Below are 24,717 nucleotides of genomic sequence, written 5' to 3'. Positions count from 1 at the left end.
AAACTAGCTATTAAGCCAGCATGATGCAATAACTACCACTTTTGTGTCCTTCGACAAGAGGAAATTTATACGATTCATTTCGTAGAATTTCTGAAAACATGTTTTTTTTCTCTGGAAATCGAAGAGACCAAGTTCCTATAGCATGTCACCATAGGGTGTACTGTTCTAGTTTAGCTAGGTCTATTTCGATTCACAGTGACAAGTATTACACAGAATGCTCCAAATTTAGAAAAAAAATGCATTGTTACAGATTATTATAAAACATATCTGCTTAATATAACAATACAATAGAAAATACAGTCCAGTATAAAGCAAAATTTTATACTGATTGCATTTTAAAATTAGAGAAAGGCAGATTGATTACTTTTACTGCATTGATTACTATATGTTGTGAACTGATGTAGGTTTATTCATTTGAATCATCAACTTGTACTAAAGAACCATAAACTACTAGACAGACTCTTGCTCAAATTAAATACAGATGCTATATCACTACTGTAGATGGTGTACCTCTTACTCAGATTTCATTATTGCACAAAATTATCCCATCATAAATAGTATGATGGGATCATGTATTTGTAAACTTCAAGAAAAGCAGCCGAAAGAAGAAGAAGAAGATGAACAAAAATATGATACCAATTGATATAAGGATAGACTTTTGAACTTTGAACATTTCTTTAGCATGTCTGCTTTCATATTGTAATAGGCTAATTTACTAGCATTCTTGTAGTGATAAAGTATGTATTACAAAATCTTTAGGTATGTAGAAGAAGACATTCTACTGTAGCTTTTAAATTAATGTATAAGAACTTCCTTGCTTAGCTAGCCATATAACAGGTCAGAACCTACTAATTGAGGAAGTTAGGGTTTCCTGAAAAGCCACACTTAACACAGGTAAGGTTCTGCACAGACAAAGGTTATGTTTTGCTCTAGCCCAGGACAAAAGATAGAATTGTTATTTGGTGAAAGGTTTGAGAATATAAGCTGTGCCTACCCAGGACTGATTCCGGAGCACAAGGTCTCAACATGAAAGGGGAATTGACCCCTAAATTAGACTAAAGTTACTGTAGGGAAGCACAACATTGGCATAAATACAGGGTTTTCTGGGAGTTCTCTGCCTCACTCTATAAATGCCATCAAGAGACCACACAGATCAATGATTGATAAGCTCATTACTTTCAATGGAAGATTGAAGAGCAACAGCAACTAGACCTAGGCAAATTGTGCTGAGATTAGAGTATACTCCAAACAGCAAAGTATGTAAGACCTCAAAAAAGACTCATACGTCAGGACAGGGGCTTCCTTAGCCAGGACAGAAATAGACCTCACTATAGGCAGCCAGCTCTAAGCACTGCTGTCTGCCTTACCCCAAACATAGGTTTGAAAGGGGTAGGTATGTCACAAGAACTAACACTTCAGTACTAAGTCAATACCAAAATTCAGAAAACAACAGTTCTGGCTTTTTTACAGTTTTGGTAGTGAAAGTTGACACTGCACTGGTGAGTGGGAAGTGGAGGTATTACTTCAGAAGACACAATAATAGGTGATAAAAGCATGAGTGAAAAATACATATGAAAAGCCTTTACAGTCAATCTCTGATTGTCCATCTACAGATATTCATCTGAGCATCCATCCATTTTCCAAGACGAGTCAAAGTTGTGGCTAAAACCTTTGCGCGCATCCAGAATTACACATATAGGCCTGTGGAATGTTGAAGGAAACTGCACAGTGGCAGTGGAAATAACACTTTTACCAAGTAAAAAGCAGGGTAAGTTTCAAATGAAGTGACTTTTTGGCTTATTAACACCAGCTGCTCTGTTTGTTAATCAGGTCAGATCAGGTTGGGGAGCATGCACTGGTACAGAGTGTTGCCTCATCCATCTCACAACAAAACAGCTCAGAATCCTGGTTGCCAACCCCCAAGGCAGACAAATGGTCCAGTCTAACCCTCTGGAAATGACCTTCTTTCTGCCACAGCCAGGTGTTATGCGGGTGTGGCCTTGGCCTTGTCCAGCCACTCAGGTCTTCAACAATGAGAATCCTGCGAGCCAGATCAACCTCTGGAAATGGCGCCAAATGGCCATAGTGCCATAACTGACGCTCCCTCACAATGCAGGTAATATGCCTCATTTGGAACTCCATGAGCAACCGCTCATCCGACACAAAGTCAAACCAGCGGTACCCAACGATTCTCCGAAGAGACACAGTACCAAAGGAGTCCAGTCTTCTTTTCAGGTCACTGGTTATCATCCATGTCTCACGGCTATATAGCAAGACAGGAAGCACCAGGACTCCATAGACTCGGACCATTGTCCTTTTGCATAGTGTAGATATTGGGAGTGCCACACACCCCTTTCCACCGACCTCATGACCCCCCATGTTCTCCCAATCTATCTACTGACTTCATAGGAAAAGTCATCAGAGACTTAAATGTTACTGCTGAGTTAAGTAAACCTCTCCACAAGGTCAACACTCTCTCCGCAGACAAACACATTGCTGATGGCTGTGCCTAAGAGGTCATTAAAGGCCAGGACACTCCATGAAGATCACATCATCGTCAGCAAAGTCAAGATCAGTGAAACTTTCTTCACCCAAAAGATGCCCCACAGCTGCTGGACCCCATGACCTTGCTCAACACTCAGTCTATGCATGCGTTCAACAGAGAAGAATCAAGAACACACCCCGATGAACCCCAGAATCAACTGGGAAAAACGCAAAGGTTCTGCCTCCACTCTGTGCAGTACTCACAGTACCAGTGTACAGGCTGGCCATGATATCCAGCAACCTTGAGGGGATCCCACGAAGTTTCAGGATGTCCAAGCAAGGCAGCGTGATCAACTGGATCAAACACCTTATGAAAATCGACAAAGGTTGCAATGAAACTCTGCCGATATTTGCATTCGCACTCCATGAGAACCCTCAGTGCCAGGATGCGGTCGATAGTAGAATTCTTAGGCGTAAAACCAGACTACTCTGGTCGCTGGTAGGTGAGCAAGTGATCATGGATCCTATTGAGGACAACCCTAGCAAGGTCCTTACTAAGCACCGAGAGCAGTGTAATCCACCCAGAATTTGCCACAATCCAGGCAATCACCCTTCCCTTTCCAGATAGGGATGAGAAGTCCCTTTTTCCAGTCAGATGGGATGATGCCAGTCTCCCAAATGGAAGCAAAGATTGATTGCAATGCCAGGAGGACAGCCTTACCACCAGCCTGGAGAAGTTCACCCCGGATACCACAGACTCCTGTCATAAAATTGACTTCATTTATAAAAGCTTTGAAATATCAAGCATATCTCTCTAGTAATATGATACTGTATGTACCGTAGGGCTGTGCGATATGACCAAAATCTTATATCCCGATATTTCATTTCATATCCCGATATCACGATATAGTACATTTTCTTTGTATTCAGTGAATAGTTTATATAATCACCACTCCTTTTTTCATTTAAATTAAAAAAATCAAAAATGAGAAGTACTCAACTTGTAATTATTTCTGTTCTTTTATTTAGAACATTTGAGCAAATGTTTGACTTAGAATGTAAACATAAAATGTTAATGTATCAAATATAAAACACTTTTCAAAAACAAATTACTAAAGGCCCAATATAAAATACTGCTATATAAAATGCCTGACATAAACAAAATGTGAACTGTAGCAGCAATAACTCTCACAACATATATTAAATATAAAAGGATCAAAGCACTAACAACTAAACTATATAAGGCCAATAAACCCTTTAAACAAAATAAATACAAGTCTAACATTAACTGTCAAAACCAAATGTAAACATTGTACTTCAATCTGTAGCAGCAATAAGGCTTACGACAAAAATATATTAAATATATAATATTAAATATAATATTTTTAGGCTACATTCTAGTAAAATGTTAATTTGCACATCGTAGTGTGGCAAATCTCCGTTAATGAGTTACAGCTGATCGCCCCGTGCGTGGGACTGGACGGCGCTAACATGTTGATGCCGTCCAGCCCCAAGCACGGGGCGATCCGCGGTAACTCGTTAACGGAGATTTGCCGTGTTAATGCAGTTGTGGCGTAAACGTAATTTTAACAAGATTAACGCTGACAGCAAATGCTGCAGGGAAAATTATGCCTTAAGCAAATTGTTTTGGTAGCAATTAATCTTCCAAGCTTTTAACATGCTCGTTTAAATAGTACCTTTACAACTGTAATATCCTACGTGGCCTGCCTCTCAGTTGTAAACTCTCTGCATGCTCGCTCACGTGCTTTTTGCGGAGGTGGTAGAAGAGGTTTGTCGTGTTGGAGTCTGTGGTAGCGATCGGTTTGCAGCATAATTTGCACAGTACTGTTTTCTGGTCAGACTCTTCAAATCCAAACCATCTCCATACTACAGAGGTAGCCTCTCGTTTAGGAACAAGGTCCTTCTGTGTGGAGCTACCTGGTGTTGCCTCGTCTTCATCAGGCATGCTAGTGTGTCTGCATCCACGTGGTGGCCATCAAAACAATGAAAAAAATATTGCCGTAAACAGTTTATTTTGCGACACCACGAAACAAACGATAGCGTAATGTGCAGCGATAGACATTTTCATATTGTCATCCGATATATATCGTTATATCGAACAGCCCTAATGTACCGTGTTAACAGAAATGCATCACAGCAACACACAGTTATGGAAATATGGAAAAAAGGCATAACGAATATGAATCTACAAAAGCTAAATTTCTATCACTCATTTGGTTTCTAAAGACAAAATAATATTGATAAATAGTTTTCAAAGTGCAGAACACAGTGAAAGAGCATGCAGCGTATCATATAGCTGAAGTTACCTTGGTAAACGTAATGCAGTCTCTGTTATAATGAACTGAATTCAAGTAACACCAGTTCAATTCATTTTCAAATTCTGGATTGTACACAGGCTAAGCAATAAGAAAGTCTGATCACTCCTATCAGAAGCTTTGAAAATAGCATTGAATAATTAATGAATGCAAAACTTACCAGTCTTACTTTACACAGGAAGCCTTGAATTTGGAAGAAATGTACAAATCGAACTGATTTAGACAATTAAAGCAGCAGGAGGTGACATTTAAAAATTGAATCAATTTGAATCACTCTTTAAATATTACTCTTTAGTAAGTTTTTACTAGCTAATGATAAAAATATAAATCTCACAATAGCAAATGTTAGAAAAACAGCAAATGTTAGAAACCGAACAGAGACATTCCCTAACAAAACAGATTTTAAAAACCATGTTGTTACAAAAACAGCGTTAAAAAGTTTATTTAAATGAAAATATCTTAAATTATATTGGAATTCACAAGTTCAATAATATAAATATAATAATGTTTTAATTTTTATTTTTAGCATGGATTTTAAGCAGTATTTTTTCAGTTACAGGTGAAAAGATGTCAGCAAATAAAATTATAGTGTGCACGTACTAAGATAAATTAATTTGCCCATGATTCTTTATAAACCCTATTTTGAAATTCCCCTATGATGATAACTTTCCGCCACTTATTGTTACACTGGGAGAATTCCCATGAATATTACACATTAAATTCAAGCACCTTGAGCAAGGCCCTTAACCTGCAATTGCTACTTCCTGAGTATGATGTTAATCTGCATCCAGTCCTGCAAGCAGGTCCTTCAATTTACAGGGAAAACTTAGGGATTGGTGGCAGGATTGGTACTCCTACTACCATAAAAAAATCACATTACAGTATTTCTTTTTGCTTATGACTGCTGCCACTGCAACTGCTTTCTTTTACTGATTTTCTTTTGTTTGAGGAAATATCACAGGTCGTAAGGCAGGAAACAAACCCTGGGCAGGGTGCCAGCCCACCGCAGGGCACACACACACACACACCAAGCGGGACCCACACACACACCGAGGAAGCCAACGCAGACCCGGGGAGAACATACAAACTCCATGCAGAGAGAACCTGGGAAGTGAACCCGTGTCTCCTAACTGCGAGGCAGCAGCGCTACTACTGCACCACCGTGCTGCCCTGCATTTGATTAGCTGAATGTAATATTAGTATTTAACTGAAAAAGGTTCTTGAATAAAAAGCAGACCATAGATGAAAAAGCAATTAAACAGCAAGTGGGATACATATTCAACAATGCTGGATAAAAAAATAAAACAAGAAAGCAAAGGAAATAAAAAGAAGAAAATGCCAAACAGCACCTTTTGAGAGGTTCCTTTTATCTGCTTATTTGAGTAACATTTCTGTCTATTATTTCTTTTTGCTTATAACTGCTGCCACTGCAACTGCTTTCTTTTACTGATTTTCTTTTGTTTGAGGAAATAATAGTAATGGTAGCTAAGAATAAAGTGGTTGTAATTATCTACAATACAGTTCATATACCTTTTAGGATGGATGTGCTAACGTATTCTACTCATCCTTTAAATTTTGAATATTTAGCTGATGCTTTCTTCCAAAGCATCTTAGAAACCACAGGTATGATAAAGAACTGTTTCCAAACAGTGGTATCAGATTAAGGAACATGCTCAAGGTCAAACAGTAAGTCGTGGTTGAGAATGAACTGGCACTATTATGATTCATACTCAAGCACTTTGGCAGTTTATGTGAAACTCAATTCAGCAAGCCAACCCACTAACTATACATCCTTACACAACAGGGCTATATACATTTTGTAATTTCAGGTCTGTTTCTGCTTTTAGCTAAAAAAAAAATCATGTTTCATATTTTGTACTGAAACACACTTAACAAAAGACAATGTAAAGTTTGTTACTAAAACTTTGGTACAAACAACCTCTCATTAAACAACCTTTACTTCAGTTATGAATATGTGATCAGCCAAAGTGTTTATGACTTGTATTTCATATATTATATAGCACAAGTCCAGAAGGACCGCCTACCACATCAAAGCTATTACTGTATATTGAGTGGTTGAATGTACATAGGAAATTATTCAAAAGAAAAGCATAAAATAGCCAGGTGCACTGTGATGACTAGTGCTTAAGACAATACTATTCCCTACAGATTTTATTATTTTTTTCTCCAGCATTTTTTTGTTTTTTCTGTCCCCCCTGGCCATTGAACCTTACTCTTATTTGATGTTAATTAATGTCGATTTATTTTGCTTTTCTTATTGTGTCTTTTATTTTTCTATTCTTTATTATGTAAAGCACTTTGAGCTACTGTTTGTATGAAAATGTGCTATATAAATAAATGTTGTTGTTGTTGTTGCAGTGCTTACTAAAACAGTATTTTAAAACTGTCTGGCACAATTAGAAAGCGCTATTGCACTCACCTCCACTTGAGATTGTGGGAGCCTTTGAATCAACAGATGGAAAGATTCTGTCATCATATTAGATGGCCAAGAACAGACTAAACTGAAGAATTCCCAGGAGGAGATGGGTGGCTAATGGGCCAGGGTCTCTAGGACTGTGACTGTGTTTGACTTTATCTTTTGACTTTGTTTGTTACAATTAACCGTGGATCCTAAAGGGGGTTTATTTTCTCCAGGGATATTGCTGATTGATTTTTGTTTATTTTTCCTCCGTTGCACATTGCCGCACCCACCACATGACAAACCACCTGGATTGGGACCCAAGTGCAGCAGGTGACACCTCAACACAACACTCGAACAGTGTGAAGTTTTTTACAATGGCTGGAGTGCAAATCCTGCCACCAACCCCCAAGTCTTCACTGTAAGTTTGAGGACCTGCTTGTATGGCTGGATGCAGGTTAACATCATACCCAGGTTAAAGGCCTTGCTCAAGTGCCCAACAGAGTAGAGTCTCTTGTTGTGTTTACGGGACTCAAACCACCAACGTCCCGATTGCAAATGTAGATCTCTAACCTCAGAGCCACCACTTCCACCAGACAGATATAGCTGAGCTCCATCTAGGTTAATAAGTTTCAATCTACTTTGTTTTCACGCCTATTTAAATAAATCTGTGTCTTTATGTGTACTCATTATATAATTAGTAATTTGTAAAGTTTATATTTTCATTTTACCTGCTCAAATATTATTAAGCAGCTTGGCAGACAAACTGGAGTCTCCTCGAATGCAACTGGTGTCTATGAATCTGTAACTTAGTTAAGAACCACAAGGTTGAAGATGCTGGGTTTTGGTGTGGCTTTAGGTTTCAAGTGATTTGGTTTAAGTCACCAACAACTATGAATTCTGGGTTCAAAACCTTTGTCCAGTCATCTTCGCAGACTTTTCACTTTCTTGTCATATATGTGTGTATTTTCTCTGGGTAATTCAGTTTTCAGCTCACATCCAAAAAGGCATGCAAGTAACATTAACTGTCAACTCTACATTAGCCTTACGTTTGTATGTTCATGAGTGGACCTTATCCCTATCTAGAGCAGGTCTGAACATCATAATTCCAAAGTTCAACTCTTTCCTAATCATAGTTTTCACTTCTTTGTAAAAAACTTGAAATGAGTTCATCATTTCTCTAAACAGGTCTGATTGGAGCATGCCCAGCAATGCACTAGCCTACAATCAAGTGTTGATGCCACACCACTCAACCAATGTTGCCTGGACATACAACCTGTGCTGGAATACTAAGATTTAAAAAAAATGTGTGAATGATGTCAAAATATCTGAATGCCAGAATATTCTTTGAAAGGTTTTAAATTAATCCATCTTTCCATCCATCCATCCATTTTCTAAACTGTAAATCAAGTTCGGAGTCAAAAGGGCTGATGCCAATTCTAGCAAGATTAGGTCTAAACCCTGATGGGCATGTAAATACGTCAAAAAGAATGTACATATTCACACTCACTCACAGTAGGCTAACTTAGACTTACCAATTATTAACCTTACAAGTACATGTTCGGCATGTAAGGGAAAACTGGGATTACCTTAAGAATTAATTTTAAATTGAAGCACCTATTGGCTAAAGAGTATGCACTACTTTAAGGTGGATAATGAAAGCCTAGTAGAGTAACATAGAAGGCTTTAACAACTAAACCACTGGACTGCTATATATGCATTCCAAAATCACTGTGGAACTCTGTTACACACAAGAAAAATGGAAGTCCTGCAAATTCCACCTGACTTACAATTACTCACTATCAATAATGCAAACATATATTGAATTGAAGCAAGAAGGACTGAACAAAGCACTTTTTAAAAGCCATGCAAATGTGAGTTAATAAGTATTACTATTTGATTGAGCTATTGTAAAGCAGATTAAGCTGAGCAGACAGCAGGGCTTCTCACTAATATGGCAGTAAGATAATAATTCAAATCATTTCAAGAATAAGAGATTCCATGGGCTGATGACTTACTCTGAGCCAAAGCACATTATTCCATCCTGAAAAATGATAAGCTACAGTAAATTGTTAATAATTTTTTTATCATCAGAATATTATTGTAATACAAAGGTTTATTCTATTTTTGTAAATATATGACTTAGAATTCATTCACTCTTTTAAGATAGCCATGTACTAATAGTAATGATCTTGTTTTGCTTCTATGGTGTTTTAATCCCTTATTCCCTTTATTTTCATTGTTCTTTCAGAATCTTTAAATTCTAAGACTAATTACACGGTATTCAATATTTGTTGCTCTTTTTCCCCCTAGAGGCTAATATTATAAATTCACTAGAGCTCCTTACTCTTGAACATGCTTCATTCCATTGGGCATGAGTAAAACATTCCTACAATAGATTAATTCTTGCTTCTTTTAGTGACTTTGCTTTTGTTTATGGTTACTGCAAAACATATTTTTAGAGGAAAGTGTATTCTTTTGAATTTAAACAAGTACCTTGTAGGAATAATGGGAATTCTGAATATAAATATAATTTTACCTTTAGCAGATCCTGTAAAAGTGGTTGTTTTAGTTCGATATGAATGTAATTATTTGATCTTCAATCTTGCACTGTGAGAAAAGTTTGAAGAGTTTAGATATAAATCATTATATATTGATTCATGGTTTCCTTTAACTTATTACATACAGCATTAACGTTTAGAGGCTGAGAACTCACATGTCCCATGGAAGAAACTAAATTTGTTAAGCACTGTACAGATAAGAAAAGGTGAAAAGAAATAGTATTGTGAACTACTTACGATGTCCACCTCCTCTGTGTTTTGTCTATGGGGACCCCTGTAGAGAGCTGTGCAAGCATTTAAAGTATGCCATCACTCCAATTTTTATTTATGTTGCATCCAGAGCTTGAATTTGCTGGTACACTGTTTGCAAACCAGAGCACAGATGCACATTGTGGTTCGACCTCCAAGGAGACACCCCAGTTCTCAGCAATATTGCAAGTATTTTAACATCAAGCTACCCCTCAACCCTGTTCTTTGAAATTTACATATATAGCAGCACTCAGCAATCCAATATGGCTTGAATTTGTATGTATTTTATACTGCATTATGAGAAGTAAGAAGAACTTAACAGAGTAGGGAGTACTGCAAATACCCAAGGAGGCCAATTGCTCAGCACAACTTCTTTGAGTTTTGCTTCACTTTCCTTTATCCAATTCACATCTCAGTTTTCATTTAGCTCACTACGTGACCTCTTTTTCCTAAGCAAGGCAACTGCCTATTTTTACTCCCTGCCAGCTTCTTTCCTCTTTACGATTATAGTCACACAGGGCCAGATTTAGACCTTCAGAGGCCCTATGCACTTAAAAGATTTTGGTGTTCCCATAAATATCTAATTCAAAATATAAACAATCATAAACTGTAAAATAAAATGTTATTTTTTTAAAATGTAAAAAACTTATAGTAAGATGGAGAATAATGTTTATTTTGCACTTTTGCGCTACATGGTCCTTGGCAAATACGGCAATGGAAACTTTCTGTGGTCCCCCATTACCCTGATGCCTTAAGCCTGTGCTTATTTTGTTTAATGGTTAATTCAGCCCTGCAGTCACAGCTTGGTCAGTGGCATCGTTCTAATTGTGATATTCATTTACATGAAAAGGTCCCTAAGATCAGCCTATTCGCTATAACTTTATTAACAAGAAATAAAAAACACATGTGTTGGCTATTTTCTCTTTTCTATAACATCACTAAAATCAATCAAATCTGCCAGAGCTTTCTTGAGATTTTGGGGTACAGTGATCCCTCACTATATCGCGCTTTGACTTTCATGGCTTCACTCCATTGCGGATTTTAAATGTAAGCATATCTAAATATATATCATGGATTTTTTGCTGGTTCGCGGATTTCTGCGGACAATGGGTCTTTTAATTTATGATACATGCTTCCTCAGTTTGTTTGCCCAGTTGATTTCATACAAGGGACGCTATTGGCGGATGGCTTAGAAGCTACCCAATCAGAGCATGTATTAAATAAAACTCCTCAATGATATACAATATGCTTCCGGCGCGGTGCTTGATTGTTTACTTTTCTCTGTCTCTCTCACTCTCTCTGCCTGACGGAGGGGGTGTGAGCAGAGGGACTGTTTGCACAGAGGCTGTTTGCCTAGAGGATACGGACGCTCCTCTAACAAATGCCGCTTTATCGCAGTGCTTCGGCATACTTAAAAGCCCAAAAGCACGTATTGATTTTTTGATTGTTTGCTTTTCTCTCGCTCTCTCTCTCTCTCTGACATTCTCTGCTCCTGATACGCATTATTTGAAGAGGAAGATATGTTTGCATTCTTTTAATTGTGAGAAATAACTGTCATCTCTGTCTTGTCATGGAGCACAGTTTAAACTTTTGACTAAATGGTGTTATTTCATGTCTAGAGGGCTCTAATAATGTTAACAGTGTGGGAGAGTTTATAAGGGCTTAAAATATATAAAAGTAACCATACAAACATATGGTTTCTACTTCGCGGATTTTCATCTATCGCGGGGGGTTCTGGAACGCAACCCCGCGATCGAGGAGGGATTACTGTATTTAATTTTTTTATGGGGAGTAAACCTTAAATATTAAGATACAGAAAAGTCCTGTTCCAGAGGATACTTAGTTACTTAAATGTACCATCCTGACAATTTTCAGCTTTTTAACTAAACTAACTGATGAGTGAGTGAGTAAACTTTGTATTTTATAAACATATATATATTGTCACACATAAGGGAGAGCTGAAGGGCTCTAGTGACTATAATTCTACTGCCGCTCCAGGGGTTATCACTGTGTCCAAATGCCTCTCTCTTCCTCCCTCTCCAGACCGGATGATTGACGGCTATAACTTCTGACGTAACTTCCAGTGTCCGTCCACCTGTAACCACCTCATCCTTGTCAAAAGGACCCAAAGCCAAAGGCTCCACCCCCTTGGAACAGTTCTGTTCTGAACTTGAATCTGAAAAGACAACTCTGCAATAATTGCATGTATGTTGTTTATTATTCCAAAGGTACTTATATGTGGTGACAAGACTGGTACCCCAACTCTTTATCATGGTCATTTGTCTCTCTTACAATATACTGTATATATTACTTAATTTAATGTGGTTTATTGTGTATGATAAGACCAGGAATATTATTATATAAGCCCGTGCTGTAAAAAGCAGGGGATCCTAGAAACCATGGATTCTGGCACTTCAAGCAATCAATTGCATTGGTTGTGCATTAGTGGGTTATGTGAGGTTCTTTATCCTCGGTGGTTTCATTTTGCTGACGTGCTCGCCTCCGTGGTCTATCAGCAAATAAGTGAGTTTATCTCTTCTCAGAGGTTTCATTTTGCTGATGTACTTGCCTCGCTTGTGTATTAGCAGCTAAGCGAGTTTCTCTTTTCTCGCCGTTTTCACTTTGGTGACAGAATCACTTTCTTTGAGCTTCATACTGTAGCTTCACAATTCCGGGCCAGACAGACAGACTCGCACGCTTCCATGCATAGACATTTATATACAAGATCTGTTGAATCAAGAGTTTACAGCAAAATATTTAATGATTTTTAAATTTCTGTTTTATATAATTTACATTTTTGAAAGCATTAGTTTCTATACATAAAGTTAAAAACTTTTGTATGTTTATATTATTTGTTTACTTCAAATTGCTGTTCATGTCTAAGTGCCTAGCAGTTTGCTTTTAGCTTGTCTACAGTGCAAAAGAAAGTACCCTCATTCATACATCCTCAAAAAAGAACAATGTAATGTCTTCAAACATCCTAAAAGTATTTATTTCACTTGATAATAATACTTTAGTCTTTTTTAGATTTAAGAAATATTCAGATACCTATTCATAATACACACGTACACTGCTCACAAAAATTAAAGGAACACTTTAAAGAAACACATTAGATACATCAGATCTCAATATGAAGTTGGATATCTATACAAATAACGACAGGGCAATGTCTTAGGAACAAAAGGATGCCAAGTCTTTTAATGGAAATAAAAGTTTTCTGCCTACAGAGGGCTCAATTGAGTAGACACCCTAAAATCACAGTGAAATGAAGATGTGGCAGGCTAGTCCATTTTTTCAAAAACTTAATTTCTGCTACTCAAAATGCTTTTCAGTATCTTGTGTGGCCCCCACGAGCTTGTATGCATGCTTGACAACGTCAGGGCATGCTCCTAATGAGACGACGGATGGTGTCTTGTGGCATTTCCTCCCACATCTGTATGAGGGCATCCCTGAGCTGTTGTACAGTCTGAAGAGCAACCTGGCGGCGCCTAATGGACCGAAACATAATGTCCCACAGATGTTCTATTGGGTTTAAGTCAGGGGATCGTGAAGGCCATTCAATTGTTTCAATTCCTTCATCCTCCAGGTACTGCCTGCATACTCTTGCCACATGAGGCCGGGCATTGTCGTGCATTAGGAGGAAACCAGGACCTACTGCACCAGCGTAGGGTCTAACAATGGGTCCAAGGATTTCATCCTGATACCTAATGGCAGGCAAGATCCCGTTGTCTAGCCTGTAGAGGTCTGTGAGTCGCTCCATGGATATGCCTCCAAGATCATCACTGACCCACCACCAAACCAGTCATGCTAAACGATGTTACAGGCAGCATAATATTCTGCACGGCTTCTCCTGACCCTTTCACGTCTTTCACATATACTCAGGGTGAACCTGCTCTCATCTGTGAAAAGCACAGGACGCCAGTGGTGGACCTGCCAATTCTGGTATTCTATGGCGAATGCCAATTGAGCTCCCCGATGCTGTGCAGTGAGCACAGGGCGCAGTAGACATTTGGGCCCTCAGGCCACCCTCATGAAGTCTGTTTCTGGTTGTTTGGTCAGAGACATTCACACCAGTGGCCTGCTGGAGGTCATTTTGTAGGACTCTGGCAGTGCTCATCCTGTTCCTCATTGCCCAAAGGAGCAGATACTGGTCCTGCTGATGGGTTATGGACCTTCTATGGCCCTCTCCAGCTCTCCTAGAGTAACTGCTTGTCTCCTAGAATCTCCTCCATGCCCTTGAGACTGTGCAGGGAGACACAGCAAACCTTCTGGCAATGATACATATTGATGTGCCATCCTGGAGAAGTTGGACTACCTGTGCAACCTCTGTAGGGTCCAGGTATCGCCTCATGCTACCAGTAGTGACACTGACTGTAGCCAAATGCAAAACTAGTGAAGAAACAGTCAGAAAGGATGAGGAGGGAAAAATGTCAGTGGCCTCCACCTGTTAAACCATTCCTGTTTTGGGGGTCATCTCATTGTTGCCCCTCTAGTGCATCTGTTGTTAATTTCATTAACACCACAGCAGCTGAAACTGATTAACAACCCCCTCTGCTACTTAACTGACCAGATTAATATCCCATAAGTTTCATTGACTTTATGCTATACTCTGATTAAAAAGTGTTCCTTTAATTCTTTTGAGCAGTATATAATTATAACTGCAGTCTGCAATACATACTGTACATTAGAAAGAGTGCCTGAAAACATCTGACAATCTATACTGCTTCCTGTGTGAGTTTTGTCCTCATAGCACTGTAGTCACTAATTCCTAATATTTCAGTTCTGGTTATTAAATAACATAAAATCTAATCCAATCTCAGTTCTAAGGTCTGATTTACACATATTCACAAACAGAGAAACAGTTTTACACAAGTGTGTTTTCCATGTGCCTTTTATATGTTAATGCACCTAGTTTCATGTATTTTCTTGTTGTAATTTCAAATTTGTCATTCTGCCAAATTGTGGTGAAAAGTTATTACCGTACAAAAAAACAATAATAATTACAAACAGTTGAGACATTTCCTATCACATGCACTTTTCGTTGCGTCTTCACACATGCGTTGTGGTTTTCTTACGATATAATTATGATGGTAGTCAAGGCGATTGCAATTCAAAAGATGCATTGGAAGTAGAGATGATATTGGATGCATTCCATCATTGTCTGTTGCATAGATGTGTCTATGGTGCAGACCCATGCTATCAGACAAGCAGAAAATGTCAGTTTCCCAGTTGGAAATTTAACATGAATGTCCTAAGAATTCAGAGCTCCAAGTTTAACAATTTAGAGTAAAAAATGATACTCAGATTCTCCAAGTTGTTATTTAAAACTAACCTCTCACTTCAACCAAATGTATAATATAAACAGTATAACCTGGTGATCCAGAAATTGCATTTAAAGTGGGATGGTACACTTGCAACAGCAAACTCACATTTCTCCCAAAACCCTGACCAGACATTCACGTGATTGCGATGAAGTGGGAAGGGGAAATGTTTAAAGTGCGAGTTTCAAAAATTCCCTCAACGCTTAATCACAGGAAACAGGAACAAGGAAAGAACAGTTGCTATGGGAACAAGGAAAAAACAGCTGCTAAGGAGTACCTAGCAACAGGCTTCCCATGTTGTGCACAGCAGTGTAGTTTTGTGTGTCTTTATGCAGAAAAGTTAAAGCATGTCACATTTTTGAAAAATGCACTACACTCCTCTGCAGTGCTGTAAATGAGGGACTATGGAAAGTGTTTGCTTTTACTATTGTGCCACAGATTACCTGCACTTTGTGGATATAGGTCAGGAAATAGGAAAATGGCCACAAATCAAACTGATATATTTCATGTAATCTCTCTATATAATCTTCATTTGGATCTTGATCTTTGTTTGTCCGCGAATGAATTAGAAGAAGAAGCACAAGATGGCAGTAGAGAGACAGCTAAAACATAGGCATTGCATTAAGAATCTCCTCCAGGCTTATACTACTGAAGACTGTAGTACGCCAGTCACACCTCAAAACACAGACATTCAAACTAAACAAATTGTTGTGCTTTAAATTAACTAAAGAGATCTTCAAGTAGATCTTGATCTTTGTTTGTCCGCGAATTCTATGCATGCGTAGACCACCTACCAGTTTAGTACGTTGTTATTACTCACGGATGTCAACAATGTGCCGGAATATCGAAAGGGGTGGTGGACAGTGTTGCGCTGGTTAGCTCCTGAGGTCTGGTTAGAGAATGAGATTGCCGAAGATAAAAGATACGTGCCTACGTAACATATGAATGAAACAAAGACAATGGGTAAAATGAATGACAACGTAAAAGCACGTTCCGGAAATTATTATTGTTACGTTGTAGCTGGCGAGTGCTGCGCGTCTCACAGTTGTACCGTGGCTTGCTCATATGTCAGTGAAGTGATCCCTATTTATGCTTTAAAGAGCCTGGCTACCTATGTGTCCCCCTTTTATAACCATTGCTCCGTGTATATTGCCTTACTCTTTGGATTGCCACAAAGCAACTTGTGAGATTGGAGAAAAGTTGAGAAGAGATCGTGAGAGGAAACGATAGCGTCTTGAAAACGAGATGGACTGTGAACGGACAGAAGCAGAAATGCTCCTACACCACCACATAATTACGATTCGGACAGTGATTCCGAGTAGGCCATTCCTATCGAATCAATATCCAAGGGTTTTCTTTTGTAATTTTGTTTCCCTTATAAAAAATCATAATGCTGTGCGACGAAGGGCCCAGTTCACGACTGGCAGCTGCGTTTAAACAGGGAGCCCTTCACAGACAACTTTAACACGTGCAACGTAGTTGGGCGCACATGGCTAGTAAAAAATACTTGCACCCATACACCTGCTTCTGGTCACCCAAAAGTAACATTTAACAGAGAATTTTGCCATAAGTATCATATGAGAACGCTTGTGAGTTCTTGATGGATGTGCACTTAGGAATCCCCAAGTACAGTCTGACCTTTCCTCTGTGATGTCTACCTGTGTTTGTGGGTGTTTAATTCTGCCTTTGTTTTACTGAGTGTGTGCATGTGTGTTCATACATATACATGGTGTATATATAACTCAAGAAATGCATAAACCAATCACAATCAAAATATTGCTCTTCTTGCAGTTCTAAATGCTTAATTTTAAACAAACATTTTTAAATACAATTTCCTATTTTTTAATGGAAGTTATTCTAAAATCTCCTTTGTATTTTTTAGATAGACAACAATTGTTGAAACTTAAAGGTTCTGAACATTTTGCTTTCAATATTTGTTTTTGATCTAACATTATTTTGTGTTTTGAACAGATATAACATTTTGTTATTTACAGCACTGTAACTTTGCTTTGAAGGAGAATAAATAAAAATATTTACAGCATTTGTTGAAACTTTTTTGGAACTTTTAGTCATTACAGTACTGACTGCACAGAGCAGCAGTCATTTTGAATATAGATGGAATGAGTTGATGGATCACAAAAAATAATTAGCCAAGTTCAAAAAAAAGTAAGACATGATTATGTAACATAACCAAGGATATGAGTCAAAACTCTGAAGTAGAAGCTTGTAGCATGAATGTTAGAAACCAAAAATTTTAAGTACAGCCAAAACATATGCAAATCTTAGTCAATGCCCAGAAAAAAGGTTCAAAGTAAGAGATTCTTCAAAATGCTCAAACAAGAATTCACTTTTAAACAACATTAAAAAAACTTTACATTCAAAAAACAATGTGGTGACCAGATTCTCCAGCCTCTAAAACAAACAAAACAAAGTTTCAATCATTTTTGAGGATATTGAAAAACTGTAAAAACTTACATATAGATGTCCTGGCCATGACATAGTAGACAAGAGTTGTCTGAGTAGGTGCCAAACTTTCAACATCAAGTATAACATACAAAGTATAAAATATTAATCAGTGAATGAAAAACACATGTTTGTGCTGTCAGAGAAGTCTTGGAAAGAGAATATTTAAAATAAAGTCACACACCGCAGTGATCACAGATTTATAGCTGTTACTGTTATACAACTTGATTATCAGGATAAATATATGTTGAATAGTTCTATTTTGAAAAACTTAGCTAGAAATGTAAGAATGTAGGAATAAATAATTCATAAGAAATTTTGATTTATACAATAAAGGGCATTTTATTGATTATTCACATCATGTTTTGAAAATATGGTATTAGTATGCTACTAATATACTACTATACCAGATTTTACAGCTAGAAAAGAAAATGGGCCTCAAAGAAACAAGAGAAACCCCAATAATTGAAATAAAAGGACTAGATTAATAAAAAGGCACATTATGTCCTGCTGCTGTGTCTTAGGCCAAGGACTCGTTGTAAATGCAGTCCTCTGTATTCAGTCTCGCTGAGCATAGCTGAGGCCATAAAACAGGTTTTGCTGGAGTAAATAGGACAACGGATCTAATTTGTGTAAGTGTAGAATGTGCATATTCATGTGCCCAGCCTAGTGGCACATGCAAGTGCAGAATTAGAGAAATGTGTTGATGGTGAGGCTGGGAAAAAAACAACCTTATTAAGGGAATTCATTCAGTGGGATTATTGAGAAAATACTAGCTAGGCTAGAAACAGTAGGTTGTCTGGGTGCCAGATCTCTAAATGGGGCAGGGGGAAAAACTGCCTAGATTAGCTACAAGAAAGATTCACTCTTAGACAGCCACTGTTTTTGCAATACCCACAACCCTGGCACTGATGTAAAGTGGAGGCAGAACATCAATGGCCGTTTGGTACAAGACAAGTGTAAAATTAAGATGTGGTGAATTTCATTTTGCTGCAGGAAGGTAAATAGGTAGAACAAGCAAAAATGGTGAAAGCAAGATGGCCAGGATAGTTGCCACAAATCTCGACATGCCTGCAGATGGCAATAAATGAACACTTTTATGTCACCATAACAAACATTCTCTCAGTTAGCTTTTATTAATATGAATATGTACACAATTGAAACGTAAAGCTTTCATTATTTAAGAGCTCAAGTGACTTAATGTTCATGTTAGTGTTAAGGGGCAGACAGGTGACACCCAGTACAGTATCGCTGAGCTGAAAATGTAAACTACAACTTACATGAATGCAAACAAATACACGTTGGAATGGTATAAATGAATTCCCCTGTATTTGAACATTTGAGTCTATTATTCTGTAATTTTTAATTAATTTCCATATGACCTTATCTAATGAGAAACCCAAAGATCTGATTTTGAATAGCATTATCTCTAATGATCATCATCTCTTACAATTACAGTGTTGGTAGAGGAAATTCAACCACCCTCTTATATCAAGCCTGACAAGTTAGTTTCTATTTTGTAACAGAACAGTCCCTGTGATTCATATCTCTTCCATTCAGACTACAACATTCTCTGATTAGCACTTAACAAGAGAGCCGATTCATGCTTTTAACACTTATACAATAAAGCAGGTGGTGTAGAGACTTGTAGATCAGACCTTCTATAATGGTCAATTAACCACAACTACTTAAAGCACTTTAAAAATTCTTTCACTACATGTAATATTAGAGGATATGCTAGTACATTTTGCAATTTAATGCAGTTTTGCCGTATAAACTTTTAAAAGTTATACTCAGAATTAGTGTTTTAAAATAGCTTAATCTCTCATTTTACTAAACTAAAGACTAAATGAAATGCTTTTATACTTTCTTTTCACATTATTTATTAACACTAACTTGCTTTTAACTGCGTCTCAGGATATACCTTTGAGTCACTCATAGTTTCTCCAGAAATAATAACATAATATCCAGCCCCAAATAAAAAGATGTTATTGTCAAAGGCAGTAAACGTGTTCTTTTGTTTTGACAGTTTTTTTACTTTACTAGTGCAAACAAGTTTACTGTTACCAGAATTCACCTACAAGTTATGTGAGGGCTGAAAAAGATTTGTTAAGCATCAGTCCCCAACCTTCCAATCATAGTGGATATTTAGAAAAGGAAAAAATAATACATATCCTACTCTAAAGTTAATTGTTAAATGTACACTACTTCAATTTATGCATGACTCCTCAACCACAATTTATGTAAATCTTCAAAAGAAACAGCTAATTCTGAAACCCACCAACCAATATTAATAAAATAAACCAGCTTGTTGACATTTGAAAATGGGTACCTTAAAATGGGAATGAAATCCATTTGCTTAAGAATAATTTACACAGCAACATAATTAGCCACAATTCTGAAATTCCACAGTATGTTTAAGGGAAACAGCGTGTGTACTGAAGGTCTGTACCACACTCTGAGACTGTTTTCAGTGAGACAGTGGGTACTGTAACTGTCTCCAAGAGCTTGTCAATACTAAGATTCCTAGCTATAAGACCTTTTGTTATGGGTTTTCATTTCATTTTGGGGACCACACAGAGATTGTGACCATAAATATCTATGATGTAGGTTGTCCTGTAGAACAAAATTTTTGTCAGAGGTCTTCACTCCCACTTCTCCACAATGATCCCGTACAATGTCGTCAATACTCCTGCCACCACACCAATTAATCTGTCAAGCACAGAAACCATCTGAAAGACATAGCTTGATTGGTATAAAGATTGCAGATTGTTTCATCTGGACTGGTATGATTCCTTCTGTGATATCAATTGTCTCTTAAATCCATATGTTGTCTATGCAACACCCTACTCATTGACAGGCTCATAGAGTTCTAACAACCGGTGAAATCTAAATTCTTGCCAACAGTGCTCAATACACTGGCAACTGGTAGTATGAATATGCCCTTACCAAAAAATGTTATCTAGGTAAACAATAGCATTATTAAATATGTTATACACAGTAGATTAGTTCAAGTGTAACATAAGACACTATAGATAACCGCAACATTTTTAGCCTTTTATATTTACCACATGTTTCTTCTACTATCACAATCTTCTTATTGTACATTTGGAGATCATAATCCATTTTTAATTTGTAAACAACTGCAAGTAGAAATAATGACTTGTAAAAATAGGTAAAAGAATAACCATGTGAGTGTAAATATTAGACTTCTATGAGTAAAAAATGTTTGATTTCAAGGTGATTACTATGTCCCAAATGCATTCATTACTTTGTAATGTTCAGTTTTATATACAGTACTCCTTTTTACAGTGCTTTCCTCAGATTTTGTAAGAGTCACAGAAGTTCTGGTGATCACACACCAAAAATAGTTAAGTAGCTGTAAATTACTTCAAATACCCTATAGCAATTACAGAGTACCAGCAGTGTTTCAACCCAAAATCAGCTGTCACCAACCACCAAGCTTCAAAACAAGCTCAGCTGGCAACATTTTTATGTGGCACATCTGAGACAGATACAAAAACAATACATTAGCGAAAAGTCAAAACATACAGAGACAGAGGAGTTTTCACAACAGGTCATTAAAAGAATCAGGAACATTTGCATCTTGAAGATAAAACATAAGCTTGGAATACCAACTATTTCTTAATTTTCCCGTTACCGTTATTACTAACATCAGCAATAATAATAACAGAACCAGTATTTGTTTTTCTTTTGTGTCTTATTTCTCTAATAAAGGCAGTTATGAATGTTTTTTCCTCTTAATTATGGGCGTTGCTACTCAAGGCAGTCTTCTGGGCACAGGTTTACCTGATGTTCCTATGCTGGTTGACCCGAGCCTCTGCTGTTTTTCGAGTACGTGTTTGCAAACATTTGTATAAGGGACAATGGATGGAATTATTCATTTTAAAATGTATTACTTTATGGCAACACTGATGCACGCATATGTTTTCTGGCTTTGAAGTACTGAAAGGTGTTAGATTATTGATTGAAGTAATGCATTTAGTACAGCACACAATAACGGCTCGTTTTATCGAATTGTTGATGCCTGCGTACAGGTTGCATAATAATATGCGACAGCTAAGCAACGCAAAGCCCCTTGCCTTTTAAAGCCGTGAGGCTTAAAATAAATCTAACTCCTTGGACATAAGTGCACGGTGATCCGAAATGATTATAGGCATTTACCCGGACTGAGGTTCCGCCAACGACCTCTGTCGGGGTTCCTACATTTTAGTGTGTCACTGTTACAAAGTGCAAGTACGATCCTGTGCGCGCTCCAATAACATCGATCTTACGTTCTGTTGTGTAGCAGCTCTCGTAGGCCGCGTACCGAAGAGCTGAACGCGGGGGAGTTGGTGAGCTTTAGTTTGAGGGTGGCATAGCGCTTATTGATAACTGTTGCGTGTGAAAGCTATGGTCTATTATTTACAATTGTTACTTTGAAGAAGACAATGCCCACTAGATTTTCTGTTTTTCCCTTTTTAAATGAAAAAGCTGCTTGTCTTCCGCTAAGTGGGGAAAGGATTTGTTTTTCAAAGTTTAGCCAATGAATGTCCGTCAATCCATTATTTAGCACGGTCAATCCAAATCAGGGTTAGGCAAAAACCAGCCACTGGGCACACTTACGGAAAAAAAATCCACATTTACTCGTGCCAGTTTAACTGATTAGATGTACTGCAACAAAGAGCACCGTCTGCCCTCTGGCGTGTCATTATTTCGCCACGAAAAGCACTATAAAATGACAGCACCACTCTAGTAATCGTCATTTTAGGCACAAAATCTAATATCCAGCTTGGGTATCTCAGTGTATGAGCGGGTGCAGTGCTAAATACTCACTTATTAGGTTTGAAAATGCAGCTAACAGGGCTTTAAACATCACGTTCTGCTGATGCCTACCCTAATCCTTTCAAGTGCCGAAAGCCGCTGCGTTTCTAAACCTGTAAGGTGACAGGCTTCCCTTCCCTGTGTGTGACAGCAGCAACGGTGGAGGGGGTGGAGACGCTTTGATTGATAGAAAAAAAGGTTACACGGCACACGTGCGCGGAAATCCTCTGTCATCCGAAAACGTCGCCGCGATTCATCGAACTGCTCCTTTTTATTCGCTCGGACAGCGCGGAGGTGGATGCGCACAGGCGCGTTCCTGCTTGCCTGTCTAAGTGCTTCGCGCTACGAGCGCTTTCTTGTCGCTCCTAAACTCGTTCCGGTCTCAGTCAAGCAGACACAAAAGATATTGAAAGCAATCCATCACTAAGTGATTTCGTTCTTAAACCCCTGAACATTGTCTGGGCAAAATTACTTGCATTTCAAAACGGTTTGTGGCGGAATCGCTTTACGGTGTTAGACAAACTTGTGAAAATTATGAGGATGGGTTGTATTTTTAAATCATTTACTATATGCTTCATCAGAAGTGTTGTGCAACTGTTTAATTCATTTACTTTGTACACAACTCCTTTATAATTAACAATATACACCAATGAGCCGTTAGTCAAATTGCGCAGGCATGTATGGACCTGTTTTCATTCTGATGTGAATGAATATAAGCAATCTGCTAACTAAACTGACATCCTTAATGTTTCGGATGTTTTTTGGATTCACTGTTTTCACAGATACTTCGGATTATACGATGAGGGTGACAGTGATGCGCCGTATATCACCATGCCACTCGGTACTAATTTCAACTGAAATAAGTTGCAAACCATACTGGCATTTAAACAGAAAGGTACTGTACCGTACCACTCTACCTCGAAAGCGGGCGCATCGATTCCGCTGTTTGTTCTCTTTGGTGCCTAGCGCACAGCCTACAACTGGCCACGTCCTCTCTTGTCAAACGCTGCGCAAAATGCTACAAACGGGCTGAAATCAATTAATGAGGCGCGGAGGGGTCATCCCCGCGGCTATACAAGGTCCTCGAGCAGATTCCCTCTAAGGTAACCAAATATTCCAAGAAAGCGTCGAGTTTAGGAATAGAACCGTTCTTACCTGTAAAATGATCCAGTCATCAAATCTCAGTAACATATGACGAGCACAGATGCAGTTAATCCTGAAATTACACAGAGTCCCAAGCTTAGCTTTCTAATGGACTTGCACGGTATTTACTCTTGAGTGGTGAAGAGGCTGAGGCACATCGTTGGCTGAGCCGCCGGCACCTGACACAGGCGGCTGGGTGCTGCACCCGCAAAGGTCCTCAAAAATTAAAGAAAAAAAGACAGACGAAGAAAAAAAATCAAATGCACAAAAGAAAATAAAGATGCAGCGAATACCCGGTGTGGATAACTGGCTTCTGGAAGACCCTACCGATCCGGGTAATTAGCATAATATACCCAGGATGCACTGAGTATTCTTTTTAACGTTGCTAAAAAGGAAATCCGTTTAATTGTGTGTTCCCGTGAAGGCATTCATTTCTGCGGAGAATCTATCACGGCTCTTTGAAATGTTGGATGACGTGCTGTGCTGTATTTATTAGAATCTATTTGAGTAAAATAAAGATTTTCACGATACATTGCCTGCAATTGAAAGAGGCAGCGACTGTGCGCGAGAAGAGACGCGCGGAGAGATTTAAATAGCCTCCCCAGTGCTCTTTAGGTGGCGCACACGCAGAGGGACAGCAACATGGTGCTACAACGGGTTCTTATTTTAAGCACAGAGGGTACCAAGGGAAGAAAGTGGATGGCTGTGTGAAAATATGCGCACGAATTTAAACTTTAATTTTGTGTGTTGAACTAGCGGGGCTTGTTTCATTATATGCTTAGAAAATAAGCACGCTTTCGGATTAATAAAACGTTACTGAAAGTCGTTATTCAGCAATGTGCGAACATCTTTACATAAAAAGAAAATAATAAATCATAGCCGCAATATGGACATAATCACATATAATTTTGTGTTTT

At 38.2% G+C, this 24,717-nt stretch overlaps 1 protein-coding gene across 1 annotated transcript in view; it reads right to left on the bottom strand.

Moving 5' to 3' along the window:
• dlgap1a (discs, large (Drosophila) homolog-associated protein 1a) overlaps positions 1–24,181 on the bottom strand; it is an 879,958-nt gene extending 855,777 nt beyond the window's left edge. Inside the window, exon 1 of the mRNA XM_039754830.1 lies at positions 23,813–24,181. The gene's annotated coding sequence lies outside the window, so the exon portion shown is untranslated. The remainder of the gene's footprint in view (positions 1–23,812) is intronic.
• Positions 24,182–24,717: the final 536 nt, after the last annotated feature.

The sequence above is a fragment of the Polypterus senegalus genome, chromosome 5 (genome assembly GCF_016835505.1).
Source record: "Polypterus senegalus isolate Bchr_013 chromosome 5, ASM1683550v1, whole genome shotgun sequence".
Classification (NCBI taxonomy): Eukaryota; Metazoa; Chordata; class Cladistia; order Polypteriformes; family Polypteridae; genus Polypterus; species Polypterus senegalus.
Note: the sequence above shows the minus strand (reverse complement) of the source record. Positions and strands in the feature narration are given on the sequence as shown.